At 47.0% G+C, this 14,820-nt stretch overlaps 1 pseudogene; it reads left to right on the top strand.

Moving 5' to 3' along the window:
- The window catches only part of LOC144163733 (uncharacterized), a 69,463-nt pseudogene extending 58,834 nt beyond the window's left edge, over positions 1–10,629 (top strand).
- Positions 10,630–14,820: the final 4,191 nt, after the last annotated feature.

Raw genomic sequence — 14,820 nt, 5'->3', positions numbered from 1 at the left:
TGTCATTCGACATTTCGGGATAAGCCTTACCACAGAGTTTTTCTACTCGGGAGGACAACACCATTAACTTACACATCATTCAGCGAATGGAGTAAAGCGCCAAAGGCTTCCGCATCGAAGTTCTTAAAAAGCTCATACGGGATTTGATATTACCCCGGAGAAGAGTGCACTTTTATGAGTTCGGCCATCGTAAACGATTCGGTTTTACCCGAAACGTCTAGTACTTTGTACATACGGGAAGAAGCCGGAGGTTGTTTGTGGTTAGGACAGAAAGTCACTGCCGCTCTGTCAGTGTACTCCTCTAGGCTGATGTTGAGAGCCAGATGAATGCTAGCGAATGGGTCAGCCAGGCTGGCACTCCTCTTCATGGCTTAGAAGGTCAGCCATCCACTTAAAAGTCATACCACCGTCGATTGGACCACTGCATCTAGTTGCGTCACGCTAGTACCCCGACACGGTTTGCCGTAGTGCAAGAGTAGAATTGCGTCGGGCAGCGGATAGCAAAAATCTCTGCTCTGCGGAGCTCTGGCTAGAGTTTAAGGTGTTGAAAATGGAGCTTCCACTGATCCTCATTCACGGTTGTATGTATCGTACATTCTATGAGTAGGGACTGTAGCGTAGAAATAAGACAGTTGTCTGCTGTCACTGAAAAAGCTCGTTCCTCAGAGCGCAACTTGTTGCTGTGAACAATTTTAGCAAGTGACGAAGTTTTTGTGCGAACATTGTGTGGCATTCAATTAAAAAATGGGGAATGACCGCTTGCCGAAGCATATGTTTTCGGATTACAGGAAGGGTTCGCAGGGCCAAGCCACCTCGTAAGGTCAGGAGCACAAGACCGAGTTGAATAGATGGAAGGTACGTTGGGCGTGTTCAGTATCAAAATTTTATGTTCGTGAAGATGTCATGAACTTGTACCCCCATCTTTGAATCTTGCTCGTAGCCCAGTAAAGAGTGAGGGTCTTTGAAGTCTGCTCCTACGAGTATGGGAGTGCCTGGGTACGTTTTGTTATGGAAGTGGAGAGGGTGTTTTGGCTGGCCGCGTGGAAACTGCGACCAGCTCTTGATGTTAGTTACACCATTATTGTAGATCGATTGGTGCTTGAGAAACCCTACTGACAATGAATATTTCCACCTGTCCTGGGCATTCATAGTGCGGTTATCGGTGACAGAAGAGTATGGTAACCTATAAGGTGAAATGTGGGCATAATTTGTTTGACTCCTCTAAAACGAGCACCGACAGATGGAGTTGACGCAGGAAATTAGGGTTTTTATTTCTCCTAATCTGTTCTAAAGGCGTCTGCAGTTTTATTGCAGAAAAACAGAGGTATGTCTTGAAGGATATTTAGCCATTGCATAACCGAGCACGTAAAGTTAGGTCAGCTAGGAGAGCATTTCAAGGATAACTATCCACATGGCTGTCCACAATACCTGTCCACAGGTGGGGTTGTCTTTTTAGCATTGGCCTGTATTAAGACAAGGTTTGCGAAACCTGCAGTGAATACGCTGCAACCCGTACATATTGAGATCAGATACGCGTTCTTTCCTTTTCCGCAGTGTCTCGAGCTGTTTAGGTAGTTGGGCTATTTTACCATACAGGTCTTCATCTACCAAAGCAGATTCAGTTAACACCAAGATATCATTTTGAGCTTGTTTTGGAGGTCTGTGATTTTTTAAAATCGCGGTTTTTCAACACCTGTAACTACAAAGCATCTCTTAAGAGGGCGGCGGATGCAGGCACCTACGTAGGGTCCATTTCTCTCGTCACCCGTGTGCCATCAGGGATGATTGCATGCCGGGACACAGTAGGAATAACCGCCGGGCCAGTTCTCCTCCGCCGACGCCGCAGGGGCGGAGCCGAATTTTCGTATTGTTAATCGGTACCGTGAAGGAAGCGCTCGCATAGTGCGCTGATTTGTCCTGTACGAACGAAATGTTTGTTTAAACTGAGAGAAAGCAGCGGAACCCGAAGTAGCCACGTCTGTAGAGGTGAAGCTTCTTTGTTAGTTTACAGCCAACAATTTGTATATGAGTAATGAGCGCCTCTACGTCGGAAGGAATCAACAATAGCTTCGTAACTAGGGGGACCCAAATTCTATTCCTACTTCGGGAGGTGGTTTTTTGTAGCGTAAGCTATAGTGACCGAGGTGGAGCAGTTTCTCGTGGACCTTGAAGGGCCGTACTGCGCAAGCGCAAGGAGCATTGGATTGGATTGGATTGAATTAGGTCCGATTGTATTTCCAATCAAATTGGAGTATGGGTGTGCAGAGAATGGGTCTGCATATACGCCTGTCTCCGCATTCCAGAGTAGTGACGTCGTAGCCCTGGTAGACGCGCTGGCGCCGGTGCGTACGCAGCTGTCTGCCTGCGTTGCGCAGTAGCCAAGTCTGACGCTGCGCCGGAGCCGCTTGATAGCCGCATCGCGTGGTTCCTGGAGAGTCGTGCTGCACATGCGCGAGGAGCAGTAACTCGACTGGACTGTATTGAACTCGACCGGACTGGGCTGGACTGGACTGGATTAGATTGAATTGGATTGTATTGGATTAAAAATCGTTTTAGCAGCAGTAAGCATGGTAATCAGCTAATGCCAGACAACGAGGAAACCTAAGAGTAGCCACCTGAACCATGCTCACGCTACGTATATCCTCGTATAGTCTAGCGAAGCCACTGCTAATTTTTTAAGAAGCCCTGCTTTAATGCAAGACGCCGTGACCCCCGACGGGCGACGGCCATTCACCTCGACACCTGGACAGAATGGTCTGAAGAGCACAAGGAACCGACCAAGCGACACGGCAACTCGCATAGTGTGCTCGTTGCAACCACAGCTACCGCACACTCTTTCAGGGAAACATTAAAAACAAAACCCTTCTCCGTGGCACATCGTATCTCAATGCCTAATAATCGCAAAATCTGTGGAGGTTGAACCAACACAGGTACCTGCAATCTATGTACGCAAATATTTTCGCTGTAACATCAGACATCACCTAAAAGGGTTGTACAATCGGTGAAGCACCTACCCTCTGCCTTGCAACCTGGAATGTCCGAAGATACTCATAAGTAGAACAGCTAAAATTGTACATGCTCACCTTCTATCGGAACCTATTAACCAGCTTTGGCAAGCTCGGTACCTTAAAATCATCGGGTGATGACTACACTTGCGGAGGGAGATACTGCGGCATATGGTGCCTAGACTTCAGGTTCCACCCTCGACCTCGTAACCATCTGTTTATTCCCTTCTCATAAATCCCTACTATTTCTTTCTCAACAAAGACGTTCGCATTCTCTTTCACCTTGAGAATAAGCAAAACGCCCATTCCGGCCAAGACTTTACAGAAAAAATGACTGCGGCTTAGGTCTGGTAACCTTCGATATACAGAGCAAAAGCTTCGCTTAATCTTTATGAGTCATGGTTTCTGTAGATTAACCTTTTTTTAGCTGCATGGTTGACGCCGTCTCAAAGCGGTTCGGTTCCGTGCAACGCTCACAGAAGGAGGACGGGCGAACGCCACGTTAACCCGGGCTAATGCGGCGTTCATTCATGACAAACGCACCGTTTCTCTTCGTCGGGCTCGACACGAGCCACCTTGTCCGAAAAGACCCAGCACCGCGTGCATGGGATGCTGCTGGGGTGGTTTGCTGCCTCGGCCGCAGTGGTGGTTGCGACCGCTGTCGGCTTCCGCTGGTGCCAACAGCGGGCCTGAAGAATCATACCATGCGCTTCGAGGGGCGTGTCGCCGAGGGCATGTCTCCGCTGGACAGGTCATTTGCGGATTCTTCACTAAATCACTGGCCCAAAGTAGAAAAGCTTTGCCCTAATAGTGGTCTTCCCGCTCAAATTCACCAAAACCGCGGAGCAGCAACTTGTCACGCTCATAGCTCATACCCCAGACGCGCAGACGACCTCTCTCTCTCGTTTGTCAGGGCGAATAAAAACCCTTGATTATTCGCGACCGTCGAACTAACAGTGTCGCGTGCTGCATCTGTTGGCCCAAATGTACATAACATCTGGAATATTTTACCATACACCAAGATGTACCTAGCCGGACTGGAAAAAATAATTAAAGGTTAGCAGGGGTAGGCTTCAAGGGGTGAACGGCTGAAATTCCAAACGTTTAGAGCTTCGAAAAGTTTAAAGCAGAGCCACTTCTGAACAGAGAGGCCACGCGTTTTTGAGATAGGCCAGTGTTGTTGTAGAGCTACTACAACAACGTGTTCCGGGCCCACAAAGAATCCTGCTACAAAGTCAGCAGAATCCAGACGAAGAGAAAACAAGCCCATCAGAGAATTTGGGATACCAAAACATGACCAAAGAAAGCAAATAGCTCAAAAAAAATATACGGCTTTAGATTCGAATACATGTTAGCCTCTACCCAAAGGCAACAAAAAACCAAAAAAATGGATAGTTTCGAAAAGGTTCGGTGTTCGGTGAAAAAAACTCCCAAGCATTTCCCCGAGGGTGAACATGGTTAAGTGCGAATGCACGGGGTGATGCTATGAGGGGGAGTAAAGTTAAAATCCGTTGGCATTCCCCCGTGAGCGCGCGCGAGCCGACCCACGGAGGTCTGGCAGTTTATCGCTGCATATATAGGGGGATACGCCGCGCCGAGCGCGCCGAGCCAGGTGGCTGAGACAGGAGGCGAGCGCAAGGGGAGAGGGACAGCGGCGCACGGCAGCTGCAGCCGAGCGAGGGGGAGAGGAGAGAGTGTGACGTCACGGTGGAGAGAGAGGCGCGCGGCAGCTGCTGGGGAGAGGAGGCGCGCTGTGACGTCATACCATGACGTCACGGCGCGAGGAGCGGTGCGGGGAGCGGCGCGCACCCGCGCAGCCACGGCGAGGAGGCGGAGCGAGCGCGGTCACGTGGTGAAGTCACGTCACCGCGCCGTTGCTACCGACGCTCCTCTCCGCTCCACGCCGTTGCTAGGGAGAGGAGGACTGCGGACGCCGCCGCCGCTGCCGCCGGCGGTGGAAGGTTTGGGGTCACTTATAAAGTGCATTCGCACTTAAAAAGTAGGAGGTTAGGAAGCAGAAAGCTACTAGCAATGAAAGGCTAAGTGGGGGAAGAACACAGGCTACTGCTTCAAGAGGTGAGCCGCCTCCCTCAAACGAGCGCTTCTAATGGCGAAACATCCAAGAAGCTAAAAGCGTTTGCGAGTGTAAGATTGGCGAGTAAAAACACTGAAATGCCGAGCAGAACAGTGTTCACTTCGGAGCAATAATTGCACAAAATGGGAAAATCGGGAAAACCTACGCAAAATTTTCAGGCTGAAGAGTAGCGGCACACTTCTAAAGCTGTTAATTAAAACAGCAAATGAGCTAAACTCGGTCTCCTTCCTCCAGGGCTAATCTTCCTATGCGACAAGGATTCCTTCGAAAAAGGAGATTACATAGAAAGGGAGCGAGACAGATGTCGGTATGCGGACGAAATAAGTGTGGTCCAGCTGAGAGCGCCCTGTAGGCTTTGTAGCCATCCAACGCAAAGTTATTGGAAAATATTGGAGCAAACATTCGTACGCAAACAGGTGCACAGAGCTGGACAAACTCGGTATTCTTAATGGCGGAATTGCACCATATGCTTTTGAAACAAATAGCGACACCCAAATTTTTGGCGTCCGTGGTACTACGCGGAATGCAGTTGTACTTCAAAAGGCTCCAGTGAGAAATTGGGGTGAATGAGTTAAATGTAGAGAAGAACTACAGGCAAACATACAAAGCGGAAAAAACGTTGAACAATTTTTACCGGTGCGGTCTTTTAATTTGGCTGAGAATTAAACCAACACACTGAACTTGAAGGCTCCAGAACCGATATCACAGTGTTTTTCACAGCTGGGGTGCATTCTGCAAAAGGCGAAAGATACAACGAATTACTTCAAGTGCAACTTTGGCTGTTCTAGAGGACTCGAAGCTACACTGCAAATACTTAGGCAACCGTTTTTTGGAAGAAAGACCATCGTGTGTTACGTATTGTAGGTTTGTCTGTGTTCTGGTCGTGCACAGAAGGAAAGGTACCTATGCCGTAGAGCTTTCTTGATACCCTAGGTAACCGTCAAAAAGGGCTTTATTTTTAGGCTGTTTGTTCAGGCTTCGCAAGCGTACCAAACTGACAGTACTCTGTGCTTTCTAGATGTTTCTTCTTGGGTTGATTTTTTAACTTCTGAACACACATACTCAGGTGAAGTCTTGTGTACAAGGGTTATGTGTCCTACAGCGGCATTTAATATCGTTTTCCAGGGGACATGTTTAGGGGGGGGGGAGTTGTGTCATAAGGTGTCGCAGGAGCGAGTGGAGAGTGATGGGTAATCCTTCGAATGCAACGGGAGCAGCGTTCAAAGAATGCTAACAGCGGGAGGAGAGAATTAGGTATGCGCAATAGTAATGTTTGGAGTACGAAGAGGCGGATAGTTGCGGCTTGGTTTTGGAGGCATCAAAATGGCCATTCTTGTGGTGTAGGCGCCAGGCCTGTCCACGACGCTGCGTGCAAGTCCTGAGACCTAAGCAGTGCGTGAGGGATTCAAAACACGGGCAGTGAGACATCACTGGGGTGGAGGCCCGACTCTCTCCTTCCGCCGCTTGCCATCGCCCGCAATCACGTTCCTGGCTAGCATGGCAACTTGTCTTCAACGACTACAGCAACCTGCTCTGTTGGCCCGACAATACTCTCTCGTCGACTACAGAAAAGTGCACCACCCATCCTTCAGTTACCGACCATATCGTCTCTGGAGAATCGAAAACAAGCTTTTGACGCACGCTTTCTGACTTTGTCTGCTATCCTCAACTTTTGATTGTGTTTACACCCCTAGCGTTTTGAGTGCGCCTACGTTTTTCGTTTCCGATTCGAGCTACTCTCGCTTTATTACATTTCGTGTTTTTGTGTTCACGAAAACGTTGTCTTCAATCGTGACGCTCTACGTGGCCGGGTCCACCATTCCTTTAAGTAATGGTATTTTGAGAACTAAAGTACTGCTGGGACTTCCTACGAGACCATACACTAAAAACGTTTTTAAGGAAGCAAGCTCTTGAAGTGCATCAAAATATTAACCTTTCGCGAGGTGATGTCCGTATTTTTTTCTTCGTTTAGCTATGTTCTGTTTCTTCGCATCGTGTACTGTGATATATTGATTCAGTATTTACCTCGTAGATAGAAATTTTAAATTTTTTTCTGCCCCCTCTGCTGGCAGCATTTGATCAATCTCATTTTGGTTGTGTTTTCATCCTCTCGCTGCAGTACCTGTTACGTCGTAAATTTACAATTCATCGTGGAAATCCTTACCCATTCGGTACAGCAAGCCGGTTTTATTTCACAAGTACACTAGAAAGAGGTCTATCTCTATCTCTCTCGTGTTACTAACGTAAGCAAGCATAACAGTTACAGCCCGGTACAACGACCCAACTCCTCACTATGGAGACATTCTGGACTGGAATAAACAGTGTTAGGAGAGCGTTTCTGCGTTGATAGACACCAGAAACAATACCCTGGTGGTTCGTCTGTCCATTGTTTTTCATTGGACGATTACAGGGAAGACAGACACGCTGCTTCTAGCAAACAGCAATATTATCGATGTAGAAAAGACACACATAGAAATGTAGTCAAAATATTTGCGAAAGGCAGCCGCAAAGTGCTTGGAATATTTTTCAATGATTCCTTTATGCCTACAGCTAAGGTTCACGCGATGACTAAAATCCGGAGAGTCCGTGAAAAAAAGTCGTATGGTAATACCGTTCAAAGAACCAAAGTGTGAGTTGACTTCCACGGCACCAACTGAAGTCGTGAAGCGGACGAGAGGACTTGTGGCAGTCCTTGCAATGCACAGGAAAATCATGTAACGTACCCTGCAGCAGAATCGTACTGAACCGCGAAAATACAGTACACCCTCGATATGTTGAAATAAGGCTTCGAAGGCTATAACCGGAAAGCAATGTGGTCTTGAAACATTTTTCTCGACAGCGACGTTTGCTGGAGCCGTTAAAAAACGGCACAGGGGCTGATTTGCAGCGGGTAGTAGCAAGGAACGTTGCAATCCAATTACTGAAGCAAGTGCACAACAGCTCATTGGGAGAACCTTTAGGGCGTAAAATGATGACACGCCTGGTTTTGAAAGCATGCTTCTGTTCGCAGCAGAAAAAGTGGTCATGGGTTCGTTCGGTAACCACAAATATTCAGAAGTACAATAATCCAAAATAACATTTGAAAAGACCTATTTGGAAGCAGGCCTGTTATTGATATACCCCTTGAACCAGTAGCTGACAATGCTATACATCCCCTGCCATCAGCCACGACTTCGCTAGATGCTTCACAGAACGCAGCCCCACACAAATATTTATGTATATGAAGTTAGCAACCTTGACCAAACAGGGGTTTCTGTTTTGTTGGCCTGCGGTGCATGTTTTACCTCTCAATTTATGTCTACCGTTGTTAACAAGCCCTGTTGAAATTCCAGGAGGGTTTTGCTATCTAATATCATGACACTACAACAAGAATTTAAGAGTTTTTTGGTTTGCTGACGTGATACATTTGGCACTCGGTCTGCGTGATGTTCCCGTGTTTTGCTGTTAGTGCTTCGAAATGGAGGTCCCCTGTTCGAGCACCAAGTACATCTTTCTCCGCCTTCATGTGCAATTTTTAAACCTTACATAGGGGGGAACGCTCATTACTGTACAGCAGTCGCTTCGGCTGGCCACGGCCACATTGTGGCTTTCTCAATCCAAAGCAAGAGGCAGGAGCAAAAAACGATGGTTTTGGCAATGGCCTGCCTACGGGAACCCTCCAAAAACGAACAGCAGAAATGCCATCTGTAACAACACAACGCACCGAAGTATAGCCGGATAATAATCGATAAATGCTCCGTCTAGATGGGAGGCCTGAGGTGCGTCGCGCTTTTTGTACCTGGCACCGTGAGGGTCTCCATGGCGCCTTGGGAAGACGCGGCGGAAGTTCAGTCCACCATACCCAGTAGCCATGCCAGGCGGGATTTCTTTGTGGAATCCGATTGTCGGCTACCGGGCTCCTGGTTCCCGGGATCTACCGGCCGTGGCCGGTTTTTCGCTGCTCGCAGGCTTGAGCAGGCTGGCACTCAGTAACGAGGGAGTATCGAGCGTACCCTCTCCTCCAAACACAAAGGCAATTTTCTATTGTTGCCTCCGCACACACCACGCCAGCAGCGTTGCCCTGTCACCCATTTTCTCTTATCCTGAAACAAACCCCGTAGGGTTGACGATTCCGCCACATTCTGGTGACAGTCGGAAGCAATTGTTTTTGGTTGTTTCAGAAGTAGTAATTTTTGTACGTGCATTCACATTGCGTAACTCACACTTTCTCGGTTTTCATTGGTTTAAGCCTGTATTCTGGATATTTTGATTGCATTTCTTTCTACGAGAATATATATTTATTCATGGGGCATGGACAGGGCACGGTAGCACTGCCAGGATGCAACGTCTCAAACCGTTTGTGTATCGGCCGCAGACAATTGGCGCACTGCTGCTCACGTAAGACGAAAGCGAAGACCCGGCACTGCTATTCTAGATTCGACGGCGCACCACATCCCAGCCACCAAGCGCATCATGCGCGCAATGCGCACTTCGAATCTACGCTCGGCAATTTGCCTGGAAAAAGGCCTGCTTCGGTGACCTCTTGCGCTGACGCAGATCGCCACAACGTGAAGACGGTGCTGCTGGCAGACTGGAATGGTATAAAGACTGGTCATCCCTCAACTCCAGCGGTCAGCAAGCGTTATGGCAAATGTATTCGTTCAAATTACCTATGCCTAATAGTTATGCCGTGCCCTAGGCAGATGTGTGCACAATTGTGTGACATGTGTGCCTGTATTAAGGAATTACTGTTGCTCAGGGTGACATTGGAACAAACCTGGGACCCGATATGGCTAAGATCATGAAACAGCTTCAAGTATTTGCAGATGATATAAAAGAAATAAAAGAAGAATGGTTGAAATCTATTGAATCTAAACTAAAACAAGTAACGTTACTGGAAAACAAGCTCACGTCCTGTACCAGGTAACCAATCTTCAAAAAGCCGTTCACTACTTGGAGTTAAAAATAGACGACTTAGAAAACTGGTCTGGAAGGTCAAATGTACTTGTTTACGGTGTACCAGAGGAGGCAGACGAACACCCTGAAACCCTCGAACCAACTATAAGTGAGCAGATACTTAAAACATACTGAAGATCACACCCGTTCCAATGGAAAGAATTCATGGAATAGGAAAACAAGACGCTCAAAAAACTAGACCAGTCATACTAAAACTCCTCGACTTCCGAGACAAAGCAGCCATTCTTAAAAACTGCACGAAACTAAAAGGAACCGCTTTCTCAGTTGGAGAGGACTTCTCAAAAAGAGTAAGAGACATCAGAGAAGAGCTTTGGCAAGCTGCAAAAACAAGAAAAGAAGCTGGAGACAAATTATTTCTGGTCTATGACCAGTTAAAAGTGAACGAAGATCTTTACCGATGGGATGAGGAAACAAATGCTATTGCGCTCATAACCGCTGGCCATCACAGCATCAAGCATGAAACAAACGACGAAGCGGAAGCACTAGGCGAGCCACAACGCTGCAGCCAACGAAAGAAGGAACGTTTCTTAATATTACCATCCTCAGCGTGCTTCAAAAATTAGTACCGCTTGAATTCTTACTTCTTGTAATTGAACCGGACTTGGTAGCTTTGACAGAAACGTGGCTCAGAAATGAGATAAGGGATTTTGAGGTAACACCCCCCAACTCCGTTATCATTCGTAAAGATAGGCCGAAACGTGGGACAGGCGTGGCCATTTTAATAAAAAAGACCTTTCCTTTGAAATACTTCCTGAGGTTATCGGAGTCGAGGCAATATTTTGCAAGCTTCTCTTCACTTCTCGCCCAGTATTTGTTGGCTGCGTTTATCGCAGCCCATCTTCAGACAAGGACAGCTTGCAAGCATTGCACACTTATATGCATCGGCATGTACTCGGAGCTAGGCTAATCTTGCTCGGCGATTTTAATTTACCCGATATAAACTGGCCAGCAATGCAACACCACAGCGCATGCTCGGATGTGCTCATTGATATTATGTTGATATTTAATCTCTCCCAAATTGTAAAACAGCATTCCCGTGTTAAAGGGCGCTGTTTTAATGTATTCGACCTCATGTTTTTAAGTGATTATTTTCCTGCAGATCAAGCACACATCGTAATTCTTGAAGGCATATTGGACCATGAAGTTATTCAAGGCTCTGTTTCTATATTTGACATCCCAATACCGTTCAACTCCTTTGGTGCATATCTTGACTTTAACCATGCCGATGCCACCAGCATACTTGATCATCTTTTCCATGAACTTGCTTCTTTTTACTACCGTGGCCTCCGTGATTTGCTGCCGGTGGCGCGCCGTCGCTCCGGCCGTCCCATTCGGCGCGGAAGCAAAGTGAGCGGTGTAGTTTTGCTAAATCAGCCTTTGTTGTCGCGTCTTCGGGATAGAAAACTTGAATATATGGTTTATGTATTTTGACTCAATCCTACAAGTACAAAGTTGTTTAACGTACGTTGTTTAACACCCACGATTGCTTTGCACGCAGCTTTAGTGGCCGTTTGCTTGAAAGGCGAATGCCATAGCCCAGGGTTCTGTCATCTCGGGCAGAGTGAATGCCAGCGTGCTGAATTCGTTTTTCGCTGTTACAGCATTTTCGCGCTATATCGCTGCGCGAAAATATGCTTTTTTTGCCTTTTAAGTTGTTTCGAACGCTCTGGGTATCCGTTGTGTGTGCGTGTGCGTGTGTGTGTGTGTGTGTTTGTGTGTTGTGTGTGTGTGTGTGTGAGTGTGCGTGTGCGTCTGCGTGGTGTTTGTGTGTGTGTGATTTATTGATTGATTGATTGTGGGGTTTAACGCGCCGACGCAACGCAGGCGATGAGGCGCGCCGTAGTGGAAGGCTCCGGAATAATTTAGACCACCTGGGGATCCTTAACGTGCGCCGAAATCTCGTACACACGGGCGTTGTTGCTTTTCGCCTCCATCAGAAAAGCGGCCGCCGCGGCCGGGAATCGAACCCGCGACCTCGTGCTGAGCAGCGCAACGCCTTAGCCACTGAGCCACCGCGGCGGGTTTGTGTGTGTGTGTGTGTGCGTGCGTGTGTGGTGTGTGCGTGTGTGTGCGTGCGTGTGCTTGCGTGTGTGCGGGCGTGTGCGTGTGTGTTTGTGCGCGTGTGCGTGTGCGTCTGCGTGGTGTTTGTGTGTGTGTGCGTGCGTGCGTGCGTGTGTGGTGTGTGCGTGTGTGCGTGCGGGCGTGTGCGTGTGTGTGCGCGCGTGTGTGCGTGCGCTTGTGCCTGTGTGTGTGTGTGCGTGTGTGTGTGTGTGTGTGTGCGTGTGTGTGTGTGTGCGTGTGCGTGTGCGAGTGCACGTGCTCAAAAATAGCGTAATACCAATAAGCTCTCGTGTATTGCTTATAGGCAGGCGACAACGATAGTCAAGTAATCTGTTAGGCTTCCACGAGTACGAATTAACCATTTTTTTGCGTTTTATTTATCCTGCTTAGGGGTTTCAAGTACCTACTGCAATTTCGCTACCACATTATTTGCCGTGAGTGTAAAAGTCACGGTATTCCTCGATGTATTTTATATCGCTATCGACTCTACATGTGTATTTTTTCGAAAGACTGTTTCTGAATTGCTAGATTTGCTGGGGTAATATATTCTGCCCATAATTTGTTGCCATGACATATTAGGGCATTATTTTTTTCGGTCAGCAGTTAAGCTGATCACTAATATCTGTATGCACAACATTGGCTGTAGGTAAGTTGTTCGGGATATTAGTAAATAAACACATCAAGTGGGGAACTATACCAATCGTCACTCGGGTAAAGATTTTTATAGCATTACTTAGGCCACGTCCATTTATGGTAGATTGGAAGTCTCTCTGTACGTTTTTATATGCAAGCATGCATGCCAATAAACGGCCCCAGCACGTTTACCCTGCCTATTGCGGAAGAAATACCGATAGCCATTTCCACAGTATACACTTCAGATGGTGAAGTATACGGCGTCTCTGTTAATAGTATCGCGGTAAAAGTCACGCCAAGCGTTTGAAGTAGTGTTGCCATGTGATCTTTATCTGTCAAAAACCGCACGTTTAAAGGAGAAAAAAGGAAACGACATAGGGGGTATTTTCTTGTTTACTAAAGGTTGAATTTCGGTCGGTTGAATTCCCATAATTTGGTTCTTGCTCATTCCGTGCGTTCCAAACAACATTTACGAGATTTTCAGAAATAAAACCGGAAAACGTGTTGTGTGTTGGAAACATGCGTGACTACAAAAAAGAATACTGCTGCGCAATGAATTCACTTATGGATCAACCCGGACATAGTCTACGTGGAAAATTCAAAGCCACCAGTAATTACCCTAATTGCACCGGCAACTACTTCCACCTTTCTCCTGCACTGGTGTGCGGTAACTTTTTTATTATTAAGCGTCGCACACAGGCGGCTGCGAAGGCCGAGTTTTCGTCCTCTGCGTCCGCCCGCGCCAGGGAAACCGACCTTAGGCTACGCGCGCCACGTTGCGGCGAAAAGCGCGGCCCCGTCCCCATTTCAACTTACGCTCTTTCCGGGCAATTGGGACGGCCGGAGCAACGGCGCGCCGCCGGTAGCCGATCGCGGAGGCCACGGTACTACTTGCGAAAGATTCATACACAAATATAAATATTCTATGGGCAAGGTTCAAGGCGGTCGTAACACACTGCGTTCTTAACTATGGGCCGTCTAAAACAAAGAAAACAAGAAAATATATTCCGTGGATAACGCGTAAAATTATTCATTCCAAACGTAAAGTAATACGCCTCAGAAAAACTTTGAAGGTAGAACCTACGCCACCAATTCGGCACAAGTTGAGTCAAGCTATAAGTAACATGAAATCCCAAATAAACACACTAAAAATTTTTACGCCCAAAATCGCCGCAGGAGCACCCTAAAAACTGAATATTTTACGCCCTTTAGGGTGCTTGGATTTTGTCGCCGCAGGAGCACCCTTTGTGAAGCACCCCAGAAGACAGGTGCCTTATAACACCCTTGTCCGCCTAAAAGTATCCTAGGGTGCTACTTAGCACCCCAATCTGTAGGAGCATCTTCTGCAAAAGCACCCACATAAAGGGGTACAAAACGGGTGCGTCATCCTCGGTTCACAAATGGTGCAGCAGGTGTGAGACCACATATTGCACAATATCAAACACGATTATGGTATGAAACATTCGTGCTTTCCAAGCTCGGTTCTGTGAGACATTCCATTGAAGCTCAACATCAGCTGATAATTTCCTTGAACTTGTGTCACCGATTGTTAAAACATCAATTTAAAGAGTCAGGAGCCACATCTCAGTACAGAGTTATAACTTTAGAGGAAGTTGATTATCCAAAGCTTCGTAAAAAACCAATTATATGTTCACTTTGCCGAACAGCAGTACACATCCTTCGAGATTCACTGCACAGCCTAACCATGCTGTGCAGTGAAAGCAATTAGGTGTGCAACACTTCAACCACACAAAACTTCCTTGAACCTTAAAACCCTTGGCTTCTTAGTATTGCATCAAACTTCCAATCAAGGTAGCTACCTGCAATGTTTAGTGCCTTATTCTTGAGCTGAGCAGGAAGGTTCAATATGAAGGAAGATATAGTTTCCTCCGTAATGCGGCTCATAATCTACTTATAAATGTTGGGTACCCAAGCCATTTATTTTCGTTTGCATTATTCTTTTTGCTTTACGAAAAAATATTCATATGATATAGCACTTGCAAGATTTGGTGGTATATGGAGATTTATAAGCATACCTTTAGACTAATTGACCCCACATAGCAAAAACAA

Source organism: Haemaphysalis longicornis, unplaced genomic scaffold (genome assembly GCF_048455015.1).
Source record: "Haemaphysalis longicornis isolate Haplotype H1 unplaced genomic scaffold, Haemaphysalis longicornis Haplotype H1 scaffold_13, whole genome shotgun sequence".
Lineage (NCBI taxonomy): Eukaryota > Metazoa > Arthropoda > Arachnida > Ixodida > Ixodidae > Haemaphysalis > Haemaphysalis longicornis.
The sequence above is the reverse complement of the archived record's forward strand: the minus strand, read 5'-3'. Positions and strand labels throughout refer to the sequence as shown.